Source organism: Hevea brasiliensis, chromosome 2 (assembly GCF_030052815.1).
Source record: "Hevea brasiliensis isolate MT/VB/25A 57/8 chromosome 2, ASM3005281v1, whole genome shotgun sequence".
Classification (NCBI taxonomy): domain Eukaryota; kingdom Viridiplantae; phylum Streptophyta; class Magnoliopsida; order Malpighiales; family Euphorbiaceae; genus Hevea; species Hevea brasiliensis.
This window is the reverse complement of record NC_079494.1, coordinates 13,790,746-13,806,207: the sequence shown is the minus strand read 5'-3', so window position 1 is coordinate 13,806,207 and position 15,462 is coordinate 13,790,746. Positions and strand designations below refer to the sequence as shown.

General features: G+C 32.9%; 1 non-coding gene and 1 pseudogene across 1 annotated transcript; one reads left to right on the top strand and one right to left on the bottom strand.

Moving 5' to 3' along the window:
* The first annotated feature begins 5,664 nt into the window (after window positions 1-5,664).
* LOC110635358 (endo-1,4-beta-xylanase 1-like) lies at window positions 5,665-11,351 on the top strand (annotated as a pseudogene).
* Window positions 11,352-13,610: 2,259 nt separating this feature from the next.
* On the bottom strand, window positions 13,611-13,717 carry LOC131178142 (small nucleolar RNA R71). Its single transcript, XR_009147273.1, has one exon. It is a non-coding gene; the product is annotated as a small nucleolar RNA R71 (small nucleolar RNA).
* Between the last annotated feature and the right edge of the window lie 1,745 nt (window positions 13,718-15,462).

Genomic DNA, 15,462 nt, shown 5'->3' with positions numbered 1-15,462 from the left:
ATGAAAACGAATAAGGATTGATGTAAAACAATACGATTAATGAATCATACAAAAAATTTGAACAAAAACACAACCCTTTATTATATGGGTAACACGATACATACAATTAATACTAAATCATGTTAGGGTAATTTGACACGACATAATCCATTTAATATAATTTGATATTAATTAACCCATTTATTATGATTTAATACAACTCGACCCATTTTATACAATTTGACACGATCCAATTTAACTTATTTGACATGTTTTGAACAATTTAATACTTTTAATCTTTATAAATTAATATATTATATGAATTTTACGCATTGATTTTAATTATATATAAATTTAATAATATATAAAAATATGCAGTTTAATATTAAACAAATAAGCGATATTTCAATATTCACTAATTCATACTTTAACAAAAAAAAATTAAAAAAAAAACTTGTAAAAACAATATAAATTTTAACTTGTAAAAATCTATAAATTAAATAAATTTTAATAAAGAAGTAAAAATCAACTATAATAAAACTCTAACATAACAAATACTTAAGTTTGTATTTATTAATTTATCATTTTCTAATAATATAACTTGTGGGTTAATTGATCAAAATAGATTTAATATATCAAAATGTGTTAGTGGATTGTAAATGAACACTAACATAAACAATAAAACGTGTCATAAACTTGTTAAAAAGGGTTAGCATGTCAACATACAACACAATACAATTATTAGTGTGTTATAAACAGATTGACATGATTATTAGAGTGTAATAAACAGAATGATGCAATTTCAATGCAAACATAAATATGCTAACCCAAATCCTTTATTTTTCGTGTTGTATTTATAGGTCATTTTTAAAATTGTCACCCTAGTATTTCTTTTATTTCTCCACATGGATTTATTTAATGGAAAATAACATTAGCACAATAGACATAGTAAATTTTAAGAGGGTGAAATTATATTAAAAGAAAAAAAATTTACATATGCTTATTAAAATAATTTAAATTAATATTTTTAATCAATAAATTAGAGTTATTTTCCCATGGTCCCATGAATTAGATGGGTTAATGGGTGAAAAATAGAGAGTAATTATGAAATAAAAAAAAATGTGGGAAACATTGAATACATCAATTGATTCTCCAATATGTTCTTTTATACAAGAAATAAGCGGGAAAAAAAAAGTTACAACTAATTGCCAGCTCATCCAACTAATCTAAAACAAATTAATAAAACTAAACTGGGTATCTCACAGCCGCACATTGTTTTTTACTTTTACTTTGCGATATCGTGTCACTTAACTATGTGCCATTATTTCATAACTTAGGTTTATTTCCTGAGCAGCCCTTCAAGATGGAGACGCCTGAAGATTAAGAAGTTTCGTCTTGGACAATAGTGAGTGAAGGGCAGCCATTCCTAAAGGTTTTGTAAGCAAATCTGCTAATTAAAAGCGAGAAGGAATATGAATGGTAGTAATAAAATCTTTGGAGAGCTTATCTCGCATGACATGATAATCAATTTTGATATGGTTCGTGCATTCATGAAAAACTGGGTTAGCCGAGATGTGTTGAGTGGCCTTGTTGTCGCAGTGAAGCAGGATAGGAAATGAGGGAGTGATATGAAACTCTTGCAACAGATAAATAATCCATTACAATTTGCAGACTGTCATGGCCATACTTTTATATTCCACTTTTGTCGAGGATCGATTAATAGTGTTTTGTTTCTTAGTTTTCTAAGAGATTAACGAAGACCCAAAAAAGATACAGAAACTAGTGAGTGATTTGCAAGTCATCGGGCATGCAGCCCAATCAGCATCACAATATGCTTGAAAGAAAAAATCATTTTGAGTAGGGAAAAAAAACCATTGGTTGGACAACTTTTTACATATTTGAGGACAAGAATAGCATTATCTCAGTGTGGTTTTCAGTGCGTTTGCTTGAATTGACTCAATTGTTGCATGGAGTATGTGATATTAGGCCTAGTGACCCTGAGATATAGAAGTTTTCCAACTAATCGACAATTTTTCTTAAGGTTAGGTAAAATTTTGCCTTTGTTATCATCTAATTTCAAACCTTTTGGTAAGAGAAATTTAACTGCTTTAGCATGTAAGAGCCCTGCATTAGTAAGAATATCCAACACATAGAACCCTGCATTAGTAAGAATATCCAACACATATTTTCTTTGATTTAGGAGCATGCCTGTAAGGAAACGAGCAACTTGCAATCCGTAGAAATAACGAATATAACCAAGTTCTTTAATAGTAAACTCACTATGCAAGTACTGCTTGACTGCAATAATCTCTGTTTCATTTTTTTCCAGCAATAAGAATATCATCTGCATATACCAACAAAACTAAAAACTAATCTTTTGTCCTTTTTGTAAATAAACAGTGGTCAAAAGGGGATTGCTGGAAGCCGTACTTCTGTAAACTGAGTGTAAGTTCCCTATTCTAGTGCATACTAGCTTGTTTTAAACCATAAAGACTTTTTACCAATTTACATACTTTTCCTGGTTTTGCCTTGGTGTAACCTTCTGGTGGTAACATGTATAAGTTATCATCTATATGCTCGTGTAAGTAGGCATTGTTAATATCTAGCTTGTGAATTGGCCAAGTACTAGCAGTAGGCACAGCTAGAAAGATCTTCACTATGACCAATTTGGCCACTGGTGAGAAGCTATCATGGTAGTCTGCTCCTTGTAACTGATTGTAACCTTAGTAATCAACCTTGCTTCAAATCTGTTTATGGACCCATCAGGTTCATATTTGATTTTGTAAACCCATTTTGAGCCAATAGCTCTCTTGCCCTTACGTAACTCTATCAAGATCCAAGTATTGCTTAACTCCAATGCATCCAATTCACTATGTATAGCTTTCACCCAATTATTGTCCTCCTTAGCTTAGTGATAAAGCCTAGGCTTAGTAAAAGTAGACACATTTGCCACAAAATCTGGATATTGTTGGTTAAAGGTAGGTTTAGAAACAAAATTAGAATAAAAAGGTGAGTTTACTGTACCTATAGTATCCATAAAACTAAGCTATTATAAATGGAAGGTGCATCTGAATTCACAATTGAATTAAAAACAAAAATCATTTAGCCAATTAGGTTTGGATATTTGTCTAGTACTTCTCCTCATAGCTACTGGATGTATGGAAGTATTTGTGTTTGAATGTTGTGAAGATGTGCGACTAGGAACTAAGGTAAACTATTCTAAGTTAGATGCTTAAGGTGAAACTATGGATGGTGATTGAGGAACTGAAAGTGATGTTGTTGAAGGAGGAGAATTATTTTGTGAGGAAGGATCATCATTTACTGGATGAGGTAAAATTGAGTGTGAAAATGGAATGGACCATTAAGTAGCCTAAAATGGAAAAATAGTTTCATGGAAAACTACATCTCTAGAGATAAGAAACTTGTTTCATTGTAAATCAAAAAGTTTGTAAGCCTTAACTCCATAAACATAACTTAGCAAAAAACATTTATGAGCTCTCTCTTTAAACTTAGACTTTTGAGGTTTCACATTGGTAGCAAAACATAAAGATCCAAACACTCTCAACTAATCATAACGAGGAACTTTCCCATATAACCTTTCAAATGGTGACTTCCATTACAAAATAGAACTAGGCAATCTGTTGATTATGTAAGTAGCTATTAAGATATATTCTCCCCAAAACTTGTGAGGTAATTTTGCTTGAAACATCAATGCCCTTGCAATTTGTAAAAGGTGTTTATGTTTTCTCTCCACTACTCCATTCTGCAGGGGGGAATAAGGACATGACTTTTGATGTATAATGCCTTTTGTCATAAACAAAGTTGCACAATTCTGATTGACAAACTCTGTTCCATTGTCTGACCTTATAATCTTGATTGTCTTTTGAAACTAGTTTTGAACCATGGCTAGGAAATCAACTAAAACTAAATACATTTTTGTTTTATCAGTCAACAAGTAAGTTCAAGTTGCTCTAAAAAAATATCTACTAAGGGTCAGAACATATTGAGCATCAGTAATAGAATAAGCAGTGTAAGGACCATGTAAATCCACATGTAGCAACTCAAATAATTTTAGTTTAAATTTTACTCTTTTGGGAAGTCAACTATTGTTGTTTGGCAAGAGGACACATATCACACATATAAGAATCACAAGTCTTGACATTTATTTCAGAAATGTGTTTTAACTTGTTTTTGGATACATATCTAAGTCTATAATGCCACAACTCATACAAAAGGGGTGATATAGATTTGGTAACTTAGTGAACCTGAGAGCTGATATGTTGGGTTTGACAAGTTAGTCTATTACAGATTTGACTAAAAGATTTATTGCTTAATATGTATAAACCCTTTTACAACTTTTAGTAGTTAACTCCTCCTTAGTCACTAGGTCCTATAAGATACAAGAATCATTAAAAAATTGAGCCGAAATTTTAGATGTTTGGGTTAGTTTACTAATAGAGAGTAGGTTATGTTTGAAACTAGGAGTATACAATACATTTTCAAGATGCAATTTAGAAGTAATACAACTAAACCTGTATGAGTGACTAATTTTCTTGACCCATCAAGAAAAGTAACAAAATTTTGGTGACTCAATTATTTAGGTTTGGTGAAAATTTTGAGATTATTGCACATATGGGTTGTGGCTCCTGTATCCATTATCCATTCACCTTGATTTGTATCATTTAGGCTATAAGAGTAGTTGTTAAGGTACTTACTTGCAAAACTAGTGAAGTTGACACATCCTGCTTCATCATTTAATGGAGAAATAGGACTTTGATTCTATCTTTTCATACACTTCATCATTTCTTGTATGAACATCTCCATATTCCATTATGGCTTCTGTACTATATTACTACTTTCACATTCTGCCTTACTAACTTGTGCAGCCATATTAGCCTTACCCTTTCCCTTCTTCATTTTATACTTATCAAAACAAACAAAGACTAACAAATTCAATCTTGGAAAGAGTAATTCTCGAAGATCAAATCCAAAAAAAAAAAAAAAAAAGAGAAGGATGATAGTTCTAAGAAAAATATGTCAGATCTGCCTCAGATCTATGGTAGTTATAGTATTCACACAGAAAAATGTGGGAAATGTTGAATACATCCATTGATTCTCTAATATGTTCTTTTATATAAGAAATAAACAGGAAAGAAAAAAAAATGTTATAACTAATTGCCAAATCATCTAACTAATCTAAAACAAATTAACAAAACTAAACTTGGTATCCCACAGGTGAAACATCGCACACCGTTTTTTACTTTTACTTTGCAACATCGTGTTACTTAACTATCTATGCAGCATCGTTTCATAACTTAGGTTTATTTCCTCAATGGGCCACTTTCAGTTTACTCGTTGCAACCCACCAACCACCAGCCACCAGGAGCAGAGCATAGCTCGACAGTGGGGAAATGGAGCAAATCTATAAAGCAAGGAGGCTGACTTGGAGCCCCTAAAGCTAAACATGCTCCCCATATAAAATTTGGCATCCACAAACCCTTTTCTAAATATTTCCTACCACAAAACTATGCTTTTCTTGTGACCCATTCTATGCAAATTTTAATCACAATTCTCTTCCCCATTTTCCTCTATCTCCCACTAAACGATAAAAACATGTCTCCCCTATCAATTTTTTTTTGGTAGTAACTCTCCCTGTTTTTCTACTTTGCAAAATGGAGTCATAGGTTCATTTTCTTTTCTCTCGCGGCCATGAAGAAATTGCTTACCTCTTGTGTCGTCATCCGTTCTCTTTTGCTTTTGCTTTTGCTTTTACGTCTTTCTGCAGAATCAGTTCTAGTTCCAAATCAACTTTACCAGGTACAAGACACATTTTTAAGTTTAGTATAATTCCAAAGATTACACCTTTATTGATATTTTATTGCATTTATTTTCTTCCATTTTGTTTTTGTTTGCTGGTAGATATTGGATTATGGCCCGTAAGCTATCTAGTTTCTATTTGCTTATTTGTTTTACTAAACAATTACTGTCATCATGTTTCTATGGCAATGTAATCAGCATAATGCTTGAGCATGGTGCTTGACTCACATGTTTAATTGGATTTATTTTGTTCCATTTCAATATCCTAATGCATGCCTTGACTCTGACTCTGGTTTACTCACTCTAGTTATCTTTCAAATTTATGTTACACAACTATAGCATTTTCTGATAAAGTTCATTTTGAAAAGTATATTGTTTGTGAACCCCTATCCCTGATATATGGATTCCCTTGTGTCATAAAGACTGCAAGTGAAGGCCATGTTGCCGCTAGAGTGGATAATATAATATTGAACCCTGGGTTTAAGGATGGCCTTAATAGTTATTCTGGCAAAGGCTGGAAGATTGAACTACACGAATCTATGGGAGATGGAAGAATTATTTGACAATCAGGAAAGCTCTTTGCTTCTACAATAGAATGCTTAGAAAAGTGGAACGGAATTGAACAAGAGATCACTGGAATAGTGCAGCAACTAAGGACATAAATAAGCCAAACCGCTCGTGAACTACTCAAGGTTCAGCTTGATAACAGCTCAGCTAGGACCGGCTCAATTTCTAAATGAGCCAAACTCGAGCTTAAATTTTAAGTTCGTTTAATAAACGAGCCGAGCTCGAACTCAGCAATATTGGACTCGAGCTCGAGTTTGAGCTCGGCTCGTTTACAAGTTCGCGAGCTGGCTCATTGAATAAGTTCGTGAATAAGCTCGTTTATAGACTCATTTACAAAAATATTTATTTTAATTATTATAATTTTATAATATTATAAATATATTTATTTTGCTTATAATTATTTTTAAAATAATATATTCTTTAAAAATATGATATAAACAATATATAAAATATGTTTATAATTATATAGTTATTTATGCTTTAGATTTATTTTTTTAAATAATTTTTATATGGGAATAAATTTAGAATATTAGATAATAAACACATAAAAATTATTGTTAACTATTTTATCTATATTAAATTACTAAAAAAAATTAAAATTACATACTTTTGGCGTTAGTGTGATTTGAAACATAAAGCATACCTCTCTCTCTCTCTCTTCCTTCTCTATTAAAATTTTAAACTTTTAAAAGATTAAGTTTCAAAATTAACATTAATATATTTAACAATTATTATTATTTTCTTTCTATATGTAGTCTCACATTCAATCTATATGTAGTCTCACATTCAATCTCTTTGATTAGTTTTCTTTCATGTGAACTTTAAACTTTTAAAATATTAATATTTAATTTTAATATTAAACTATCTATCCATTATTATTATTATTATTATTATTATTATTCTCTCTCTCTCTAAGCACTTTCTCTTTATGCATCCTTTAAAAATTTCTCTCTCTTAAATCTTTTCCTACTTAATATTATCCACTTATTCCCTAAAAATTAAATTGTTAATATGTTGAATTTAAATCATAATACTAGTGAGTTTAGTTAAGAGCTATGAAACTAGATTATGTGTGTGTGTGTGTGTGTGTGTGTGTGTGTCTCTCTCTCTCTCTCTCTCTCTCTCTCTCTCTCTATATATATATATATATATATATATATATACACACACACACACACACACATTTATGTAATTGAGTTTATTACAATTATAATTAATATATTGATATCATATAATATATTGTATTTATATTACATAGTAATGTTTTTAATTAAATTATAATACTATTGAGTTTAGTTAGGTGACACAAGATTAGATTGTGTGTATCTATATATATATATACATATAACTGAGTTGATTATAATTATAATTAATATATTGATATCATATAATATCTTGAATTTGTATCATATGGTAATCTTTTTAATTAAATCATAATATTATTGAGTTTAGTTAAGAACCATGAAATTAGATTAAGCATGTGTATAATGTAAAAATAATTTTTAATCAAATTTAAACCTTAAAAATTTATAAATGTAATAATAAATATGATAAAATTTTAATTATACATTATATTGCACCATTAGATTTTTATTGTAGTAAATTATTTATATAAAATAAAAGTAAGTTAAAATTTAGAAATAAAAGTTAATAAATTAAAAAAAAAAAAGCAAAAATCTAATGTGGGACTTGTCCCACATCGGATTTTGGGGGGGAGGGGGGAGATGCTTGTTTTTGGTTGGCTAGCAAGCCATAATGTGGGCCCAAATGGGATTCTTTGTATTTTTTTTTAATTTTAAATTTATTTTAATTAAGATTAAATATATTTTTATTATAATTAATTTAATTTTTAATTTACTTTTATTTAAATTAAATTTTATTTTAATATAATAATATTAACGAGTTTGAGTCAAGCTCGAATTCGAGCTTGAATTTAGTTTGTAAACGAGCCGAGCTCGAACTTGGTTTATTTATATTATAAATAAGTTTGATACAAGCCAAGCTCTAATCGAGCTGGAGTTTAATATATATATAATGAGCTGAGCTCGAGCTTGAATATTAAAACTCCAATCGAACTTAAGCCGAGCTCGAGATTAAAAAAAAATATATAATGAGCAGGCTTGAACTATTTAAAGCTCGGCTCAACTCGGCTCATTTACACCCCTAGAGCAACATATTGCTTATGAGGTCATTGCACTAGCTCGCATATATAGTGATAATGTCACCAGTGTTGGTGTATAAGTCACTTTGTGGGTCCAAGAATAAGATCTTCATGAAGAATACATAGCCATTGCCAAGTTAGTTTCTTTCTTTTTTTCTTATTTTCAAATGATAGTATTGACAGAAGTTTATATGAAATTGATACAGTTTATCACCATTTCTGTTATTTTGAACAATTTTTTCCTAGTCAAGATTTGCTTATTTCTACTTCAATGTTTTTTCTAATACAGTAGCTGATGTTTGTACCATAGCTCACAGGCAACAAACAAAGATTGCGTACAATTGCAGGGGGAGTTCATTCTTAATGGTTCTCCATCTAGAGCAGTAATATATTTAGAAGGTCCACCTCTAGGCATAGATATGCTGATAAATAGTTTATTTGTTATGCATGCAGAGAAGAACCCTACTTCATCCCAACCAGTTTCTAAGGTTGGTCAGATTTTTCTCTCACATATACATGCACACATGCATAACACATGATAATGAATGAGGAGCTTCTGACATCTGAAATATGATGCACGAATTGCAACATATTGTAGAATTTTAGGATTAAAATGTGAATTTCTTTTGCTTTCTAGAATGCACCTTTTGAACTGAACATAATTGAGAATAGCAATCTTGATGATGTCACCACTGGGTGGTTTCCTCTTGATAACTGTGCTTTGAGCGTTGAAACAGGTGGTCCACATGTATTTCCTCCAATGGCAAGTGATTCTCTTGGTCCTTGTGAGTCTCTAAGTGGCCGCTACATCATGGTAACCAATCGTTCAGATTCTTGGATGGGTCCAGCTTAGATGATAACTGACAAACCATAACTCTATTTGACATACCAAGTATCTGCTTGGGTTCGAATTGGCGCTGGAGCAACTGAACCTCAGATTTTAAATGTTACACTTAGTGTGGATGGGCAGTGGGTCAATGGGGGTGAAGTTTAGTCTAATGATGACAAGTGGCATGAAATTGGTGGGTCCTTTAGGATTGAGAAGCAACCATCCAATGTTATGGCTTTTGTCCAAGGTGTTGCTGCAGGTGTTGATTTAATGGTTGCAGGACTTCATATTTATCCTGTGGATCGGAAGGCAAGGTTTAAGTATTTGAGGAAGAAAACAGATAAGGTAATGGCAAACACAAATTTTATGGTATTTTCTTTTCATTGATTCTCTATAATGCAAAAATGAAATCGTGATCCTTTTTGGCATTGAGTGAATGTCTCTCCAATAGAAAGGAGTTGGTATGAACTATTTGTAGTCATTAGTGGGATGTGCTGTTATGCATTTGATTCTGCAACCCTAGAAAGTATTCTTAATTGTAATTTTGAAAGATCTTATTTGGTTGGATAAATTATAAACTACAGTCTATTGCTACGTGATGTTTTATTTCATAAAACCATAGAAAACAAAATTTAGGTTAAACAAGAAAGTATTTTAAACTTTCCAAGCTAAATGAGGATACACTGCAAATATTCTAATAGAAGTGTTTAAAATTGAATTTAAAGATTGAAAGATCACTCTAGAATGTCCTAAAATTACCTAAGACCCACTTCCCACAATTCTCATTCTGTCAAAAAATGTAAATAATGCATTTTCCAGAATTGAACAAATAGATTCTTGTTATTTATTGCAATAATACAGCTTTCTAATAATGGAATTTCATTTGTTATCATGCAGATACGTAAGCGTGACGTTATCCTAAAATTTTCTGGATCAGACGCTAGCAATATTGCTGGCAACATTGTTAAAGTTGCACAGACACTTTCCTTTGGGATCATGTATAACCAGAACAAGCATGGACAATGAAGAACTTGTTGAGTTTTTTATTAAAAATTTAACTAGGCTGTGTTTGAAAATAAAATGAAGTGGTCCTGGACAGAACCACAAGAAGGTAAGTTCAACTATAAGGAAGATGATGAGCTAGTGGATTGGTGCAAGAGCCACAATGTAGAAATCCGAGGTCACTGTATCTTCTAAGAAAAGGAGTATGCAATTCAATCATGGGTTCGATCATTGAATGAAAGTTACTTGAGGAATGCTGTTCAGAACCATCTCACTGACCTCCTTACACGTTACAAGGGAAAGTTCAAGCACAATGATGTGAACAATGAAACACTGCATGGGTCATTCTACAAAGATCGGCTGGGTAAAGACATCCGAGCGAACATGTTCAAAACTGCCCACCAACTAGACCCATCTGCCAACCTCTTTGTGAATGATTATCACATTGAGGATGGAATTGACATTAGATCAGCACCAGAGAAATACATACAGCAAATTTTTCACCTCCAGGAACAAGGCGCGTTTGTGGGAGGAATTGGCATTCAAGGTCATATTGATTTTCCAGTAGGATCCATTGTTTTTTCAGCTCTGAATAAACTAGGAACTCTTGGTCTTCCAATCTGGTTTACAGAACTTGATGTGTCTTCTGCTAATGAGTATATTAGAGCATATGATTTGGAAGTAATGCTTCGCGAGGCTTTTGCACATCCTGCAGTGGATGGCATGAATCTCTGGGGATTTTGGGAGTTATACATGTCCCGAAAATATGCTCATCTAGTGAATGCATATGGTAAAATTAATGTGGCTGGTAAGAGATTCCTTGATTTCACGAAAGAGTGGCTGTCTCATGCTAGGGGCAGTATAAAGCAGCAAGAAGAGTTTAGATTTAGAGGATTTCATGCGACTTACAATATTGAAATGATTTCATCTTCAAAGATAGTTAACAAGACATGTATTGTTGACAAGGGTGAGTTGTGTTACACTCATTTCATATAGGCATTTTAGGGTAGTTTTGCATCCATTTTGCCCTCATATTTTAGTATATTTTATGTTTTTAGCTTTATTTTATCTTATTTGTTAATTTTAGATACTTTATATTTGATTTTCGTAATTTTTGTTGTTTTGATAGAATTTTGTGGCAAATCGAAGATCAATGAGTGCAATAGGAAATAATTTGAAGAGATTTGAAGTTCTTTAAGCATGGAGGAAAGTTGAAGAAATCAAGCCTTAAAAGAGCAAACTAGCCGAAATTTGCTTGAGACTTTGCTTAAGGTCATGCTTAGGGTAAAGTGGCAATGCTTAAGGTGCAGTACAAGTCAAGCATGAGCAGAAAAGTCCATTTTACTCTAAGTCTGCTGAGATTTGCTGAAGGTCTGCTTAACCTTAAGCAGACAGTGTGACCAGAGGCTAAAATTTGCTAAGAAGCTGCTTAGGGTTAAGCCGAACCCTAAGCAGAATGCCCAGAACGTGAATAGTGCTGCTGACTTGGATAATTTTACACCTCATTTCCTATCCACTCCTTGTCTTTTATTTACTTTTAGGGTAACTTTTAGGGACCATATAAATTCATCATTTCCTTATTTTTGCCATAAGAGGAAGGGGAGGAAAAACAAAAAGGAAAGAAAAATTTAATAGAAAGAGAGAGAGGAGGCGCCATTCTCTCTTGGAAGAGGAGCTGCTGCACGAGTTTAGAGCTCCAGAAACCAGAGACCTTGGTTCTTCCACCTGGGTTTTCCTATTTCAGTCCTTTTATCATGTTTTTCTTTATTCTTCCATCTATATTTCTTGTAAATACCATCATGAGTGAGTAATTTCTTTAGATTTCAGAGTTGGGAAATATGTCTTAGATTAATTTGTGGATTTGGACTGGGTATTTCCTTATTTTATATTAATATGAGTTTTGATTCCTTCCTTGTGTGCTTGATTTACTTGCCTAATGTTGGTACCCATTGGGTATTGTGTTAATCTTTGATTGAAGGACCGAAAGGTGAAAGTCATTGATGGGTAATCATGGATTGGAACTTAAAATCACCTAGATTTAGAAATAAACTAGGACTTTAAGAGGAATTAATTATTGGTTACAAAACTTAATGGGTTTTAAAGTAATCAAATACATACGAAAGTAGGTTTGGTTATTTTAGAATACACTTTGATTTGCTTGAAAAAGATATCAAAGGGATTTAGAATCAATTTCCTTCAAACTCTATTTTTCCCTAAAAATTGGAATGCTCAAGACAAATCCTAATTAATTTATGCATAAACCCCCAACTCTGGAATTACTTTTACCATAATTAGACTTTCATTTAAATTACCCATTGTTAATTTTAGTTTAATTGCGAACTAGAATTAGAATTTATTTGTTTGCTCTTTACCCATTTCAATTAGATTAATCAATTTACCTTGCTCATTTACATTTACCATTTATTCATTAATCATTAGCCCAAATAATCGCTTCATTCATAGTTTAGTAATCAAACAGCAAATCCTCGTGGGAACGATACTTGATTCATCACTTTATTACTTGAGACGACCCGTATACTTGCGGATTCGCCCCATCAAGTTTTTGGCGCCGTTGCCGGGGATTTGATTTTTGTTTGATATTGAACAATTATTTGTTTGGTTAATTTGGGCACTTTATTTTATTTTATTTTCTTTTTACCATTTTACTTTGAGAATTTGTTTATTTTTGTTTTTCAGGTGCTTTATTTTATGAGAAGGACAAAAAGTGAAGAAATCAATTTATTCTTTAACCCAGAAATAGAGAAGACAGCAAAAGCTTTAAGAGCAGAATCTAAGAGGAGAAAAGCTGAAATTAAAGCTCAACAACAACAAGAAAGAGCACAAGAGCAAGAGGAATTACAAGAAGAAATGGCCAACAACAACAATAACAATCGCTCTGTGAAAGATCATGCCTATCCTAACATTGGAGATTTCATGCCAAGTATTACAAGACCAAGAGTAGAAGCTAATAATTTTGAACTGAAGCCTGCACTCTGTCAAATGGTACAACAAGCACAATTTGGAGGAAATCCAAGTGAAAGTCCATATGTGCATCTAGCACACTTTCTTGAGATCAGCGATATGTTGAAGATAAATGGAGTTTCTAATGATGCAATTCGACTTAGATTATTTCCTTTTTCTCTGAAGGACCGAGCTAGAGAGTGGTTACATTCTTTGCCACCGGGTTCTATCACAACATGGGATAAACTTTCTCAAGCATTTTTAGCTCAATATTTTCCACCAAGCAAGACAGCTAAGCTAAGAAATGAGCTGACTTCTTTCAAACCTAAAGATGATGAGAGCTTGTATGAAGCATGGGAAAGGTCCAAGGATTTGCAAAGGAGATGTCCACATCATGGGATTCCTAAGTGGATGCTTGTTCAACACTTTTACAATGGAGTTTCACCAGCTATTAGAAGTACGATTGATGCATCTTCTGGAGGTGACCTTATGGAGAAATCTGAAGATGAAGCTTTTTCCGCTCTTGATAAAATTGCTTATAACAACTACCAATGGAGTTGTGAGAGGAATGAGATCAAGAAACCAGCTGGTATGTTTGAGCTTGATGCCATGAATATGATTAATGCTAAGTTTGATGTTTTGACAAGGAAGATGGATAAGCTGAGCATGAAAGTAGATTCTTCAACCGGAGGTTCTAGTAATTCAGTAGAAGTTGGAGCTACAAATGTCAATTGTGCAGCAGATTTTTCTGCACTTAATCAAGATTTTTCAAGTGAGCAAGTGGATTATGTGGGGAACTACAATCAAAGACCAGGTGGTAACTCATTTTCTGCAACTTATGATCCAGCATGGAGAAACCACCCCAATTTCTCTTGGGGAGGTAGACAAGGGCAAAATCAGAATTTTCAGCAACCTTCTGGATATCAACAAAATCAGAATTTTCAGCAGAATAGAGGCCCCCCTCCTGGAATTTCTAAACCTCAAAATGCACCTGCTCCACCTCTACCACAACAAGCACAACTAGACAAGACAGCTAGATTGGAATCTATGATTGAAACTCTACTTGTGAGCCATCAAAGTCAACAAGAAATGATTTCTCAATTAGCATCTAAAGTGGATCAAATGGCAACACACAACAAGATGTTAGAGAATCAGATAGCTCAACAAGCTAGCTCTTCAAGTAATAAAGCATTTGGGAAGCTTCCTAGCCAACCAGAAAATTCAAGGGAGCATTGCAAGGCTATTACATTGAGAAGTGGAAAAATATTGAAAGATGGAGATAAAAAGATTGAAGAGAAAGTTGAAGAAGAAAAAAGCAGAGAAGGAGATGAACAAACCGAAGCTGAAGTTAGAATTGAAGCTGAGAAAGAAAATTCAGTGGAAGAAAAAGGAAGTAAGGAGGGGGAGAGCAAAGAAGAAGAGCCCAAATACGTTGCACCTAAAGCCTACATGCCACCTTTACCATTCCCACAAAGGTTTCAGAAAGCAAAATTGGATAAACAATTTGGGAAGTTTTTGGAGGTATTGAAGTCGTTGCATGTGACTATTCCTTTCACTGATGCCTTAGCACAAATGCATTCATATGCCAAATTTTTGAAGGAGATTTTATCTAACAAGAAGAAATTGGAGGAATTTGAGACTGTAGCTCTCACGGAAGAAAGCAGTGCTATTTTGCAAAATAAGCTTCCACCCAAACTAAAAGATCCTGGAAGTTTCTCCATACCATGTCACATTGGGGATATCAGTATAGATAAGGCTTTATGCGATCTTGGAGCCAGTGTTAGTCTGATGCCATTATCTATCTATGAGAAAATGAAGATTGGAGAAATGAAGCCTACTACCATATCACTACAGTTAGCAGATAGGTCTATTAAATTTCCAATTGGGGTAGTTGAGAATGTTCCTCTGAAAGTTGGGAAATTTTTCATACCAGTGGATTTTGTGGTATTGGAGATGGAGGAGGATGTACACATTCCTATTATTCTTGGTAGACCTTTCCTTGCTACTGCTGGAGTGTGATTGATGTAAAAAATGGGAGGCTTACATTAGAAGTTGAGGAAGAGAAAGTAGAATTCAATTTGTTTCAAGCAATGAAAAAGAAAGATGATTCAAACTCATGCTTGAGAGTTGATGTGATAGATGAAGA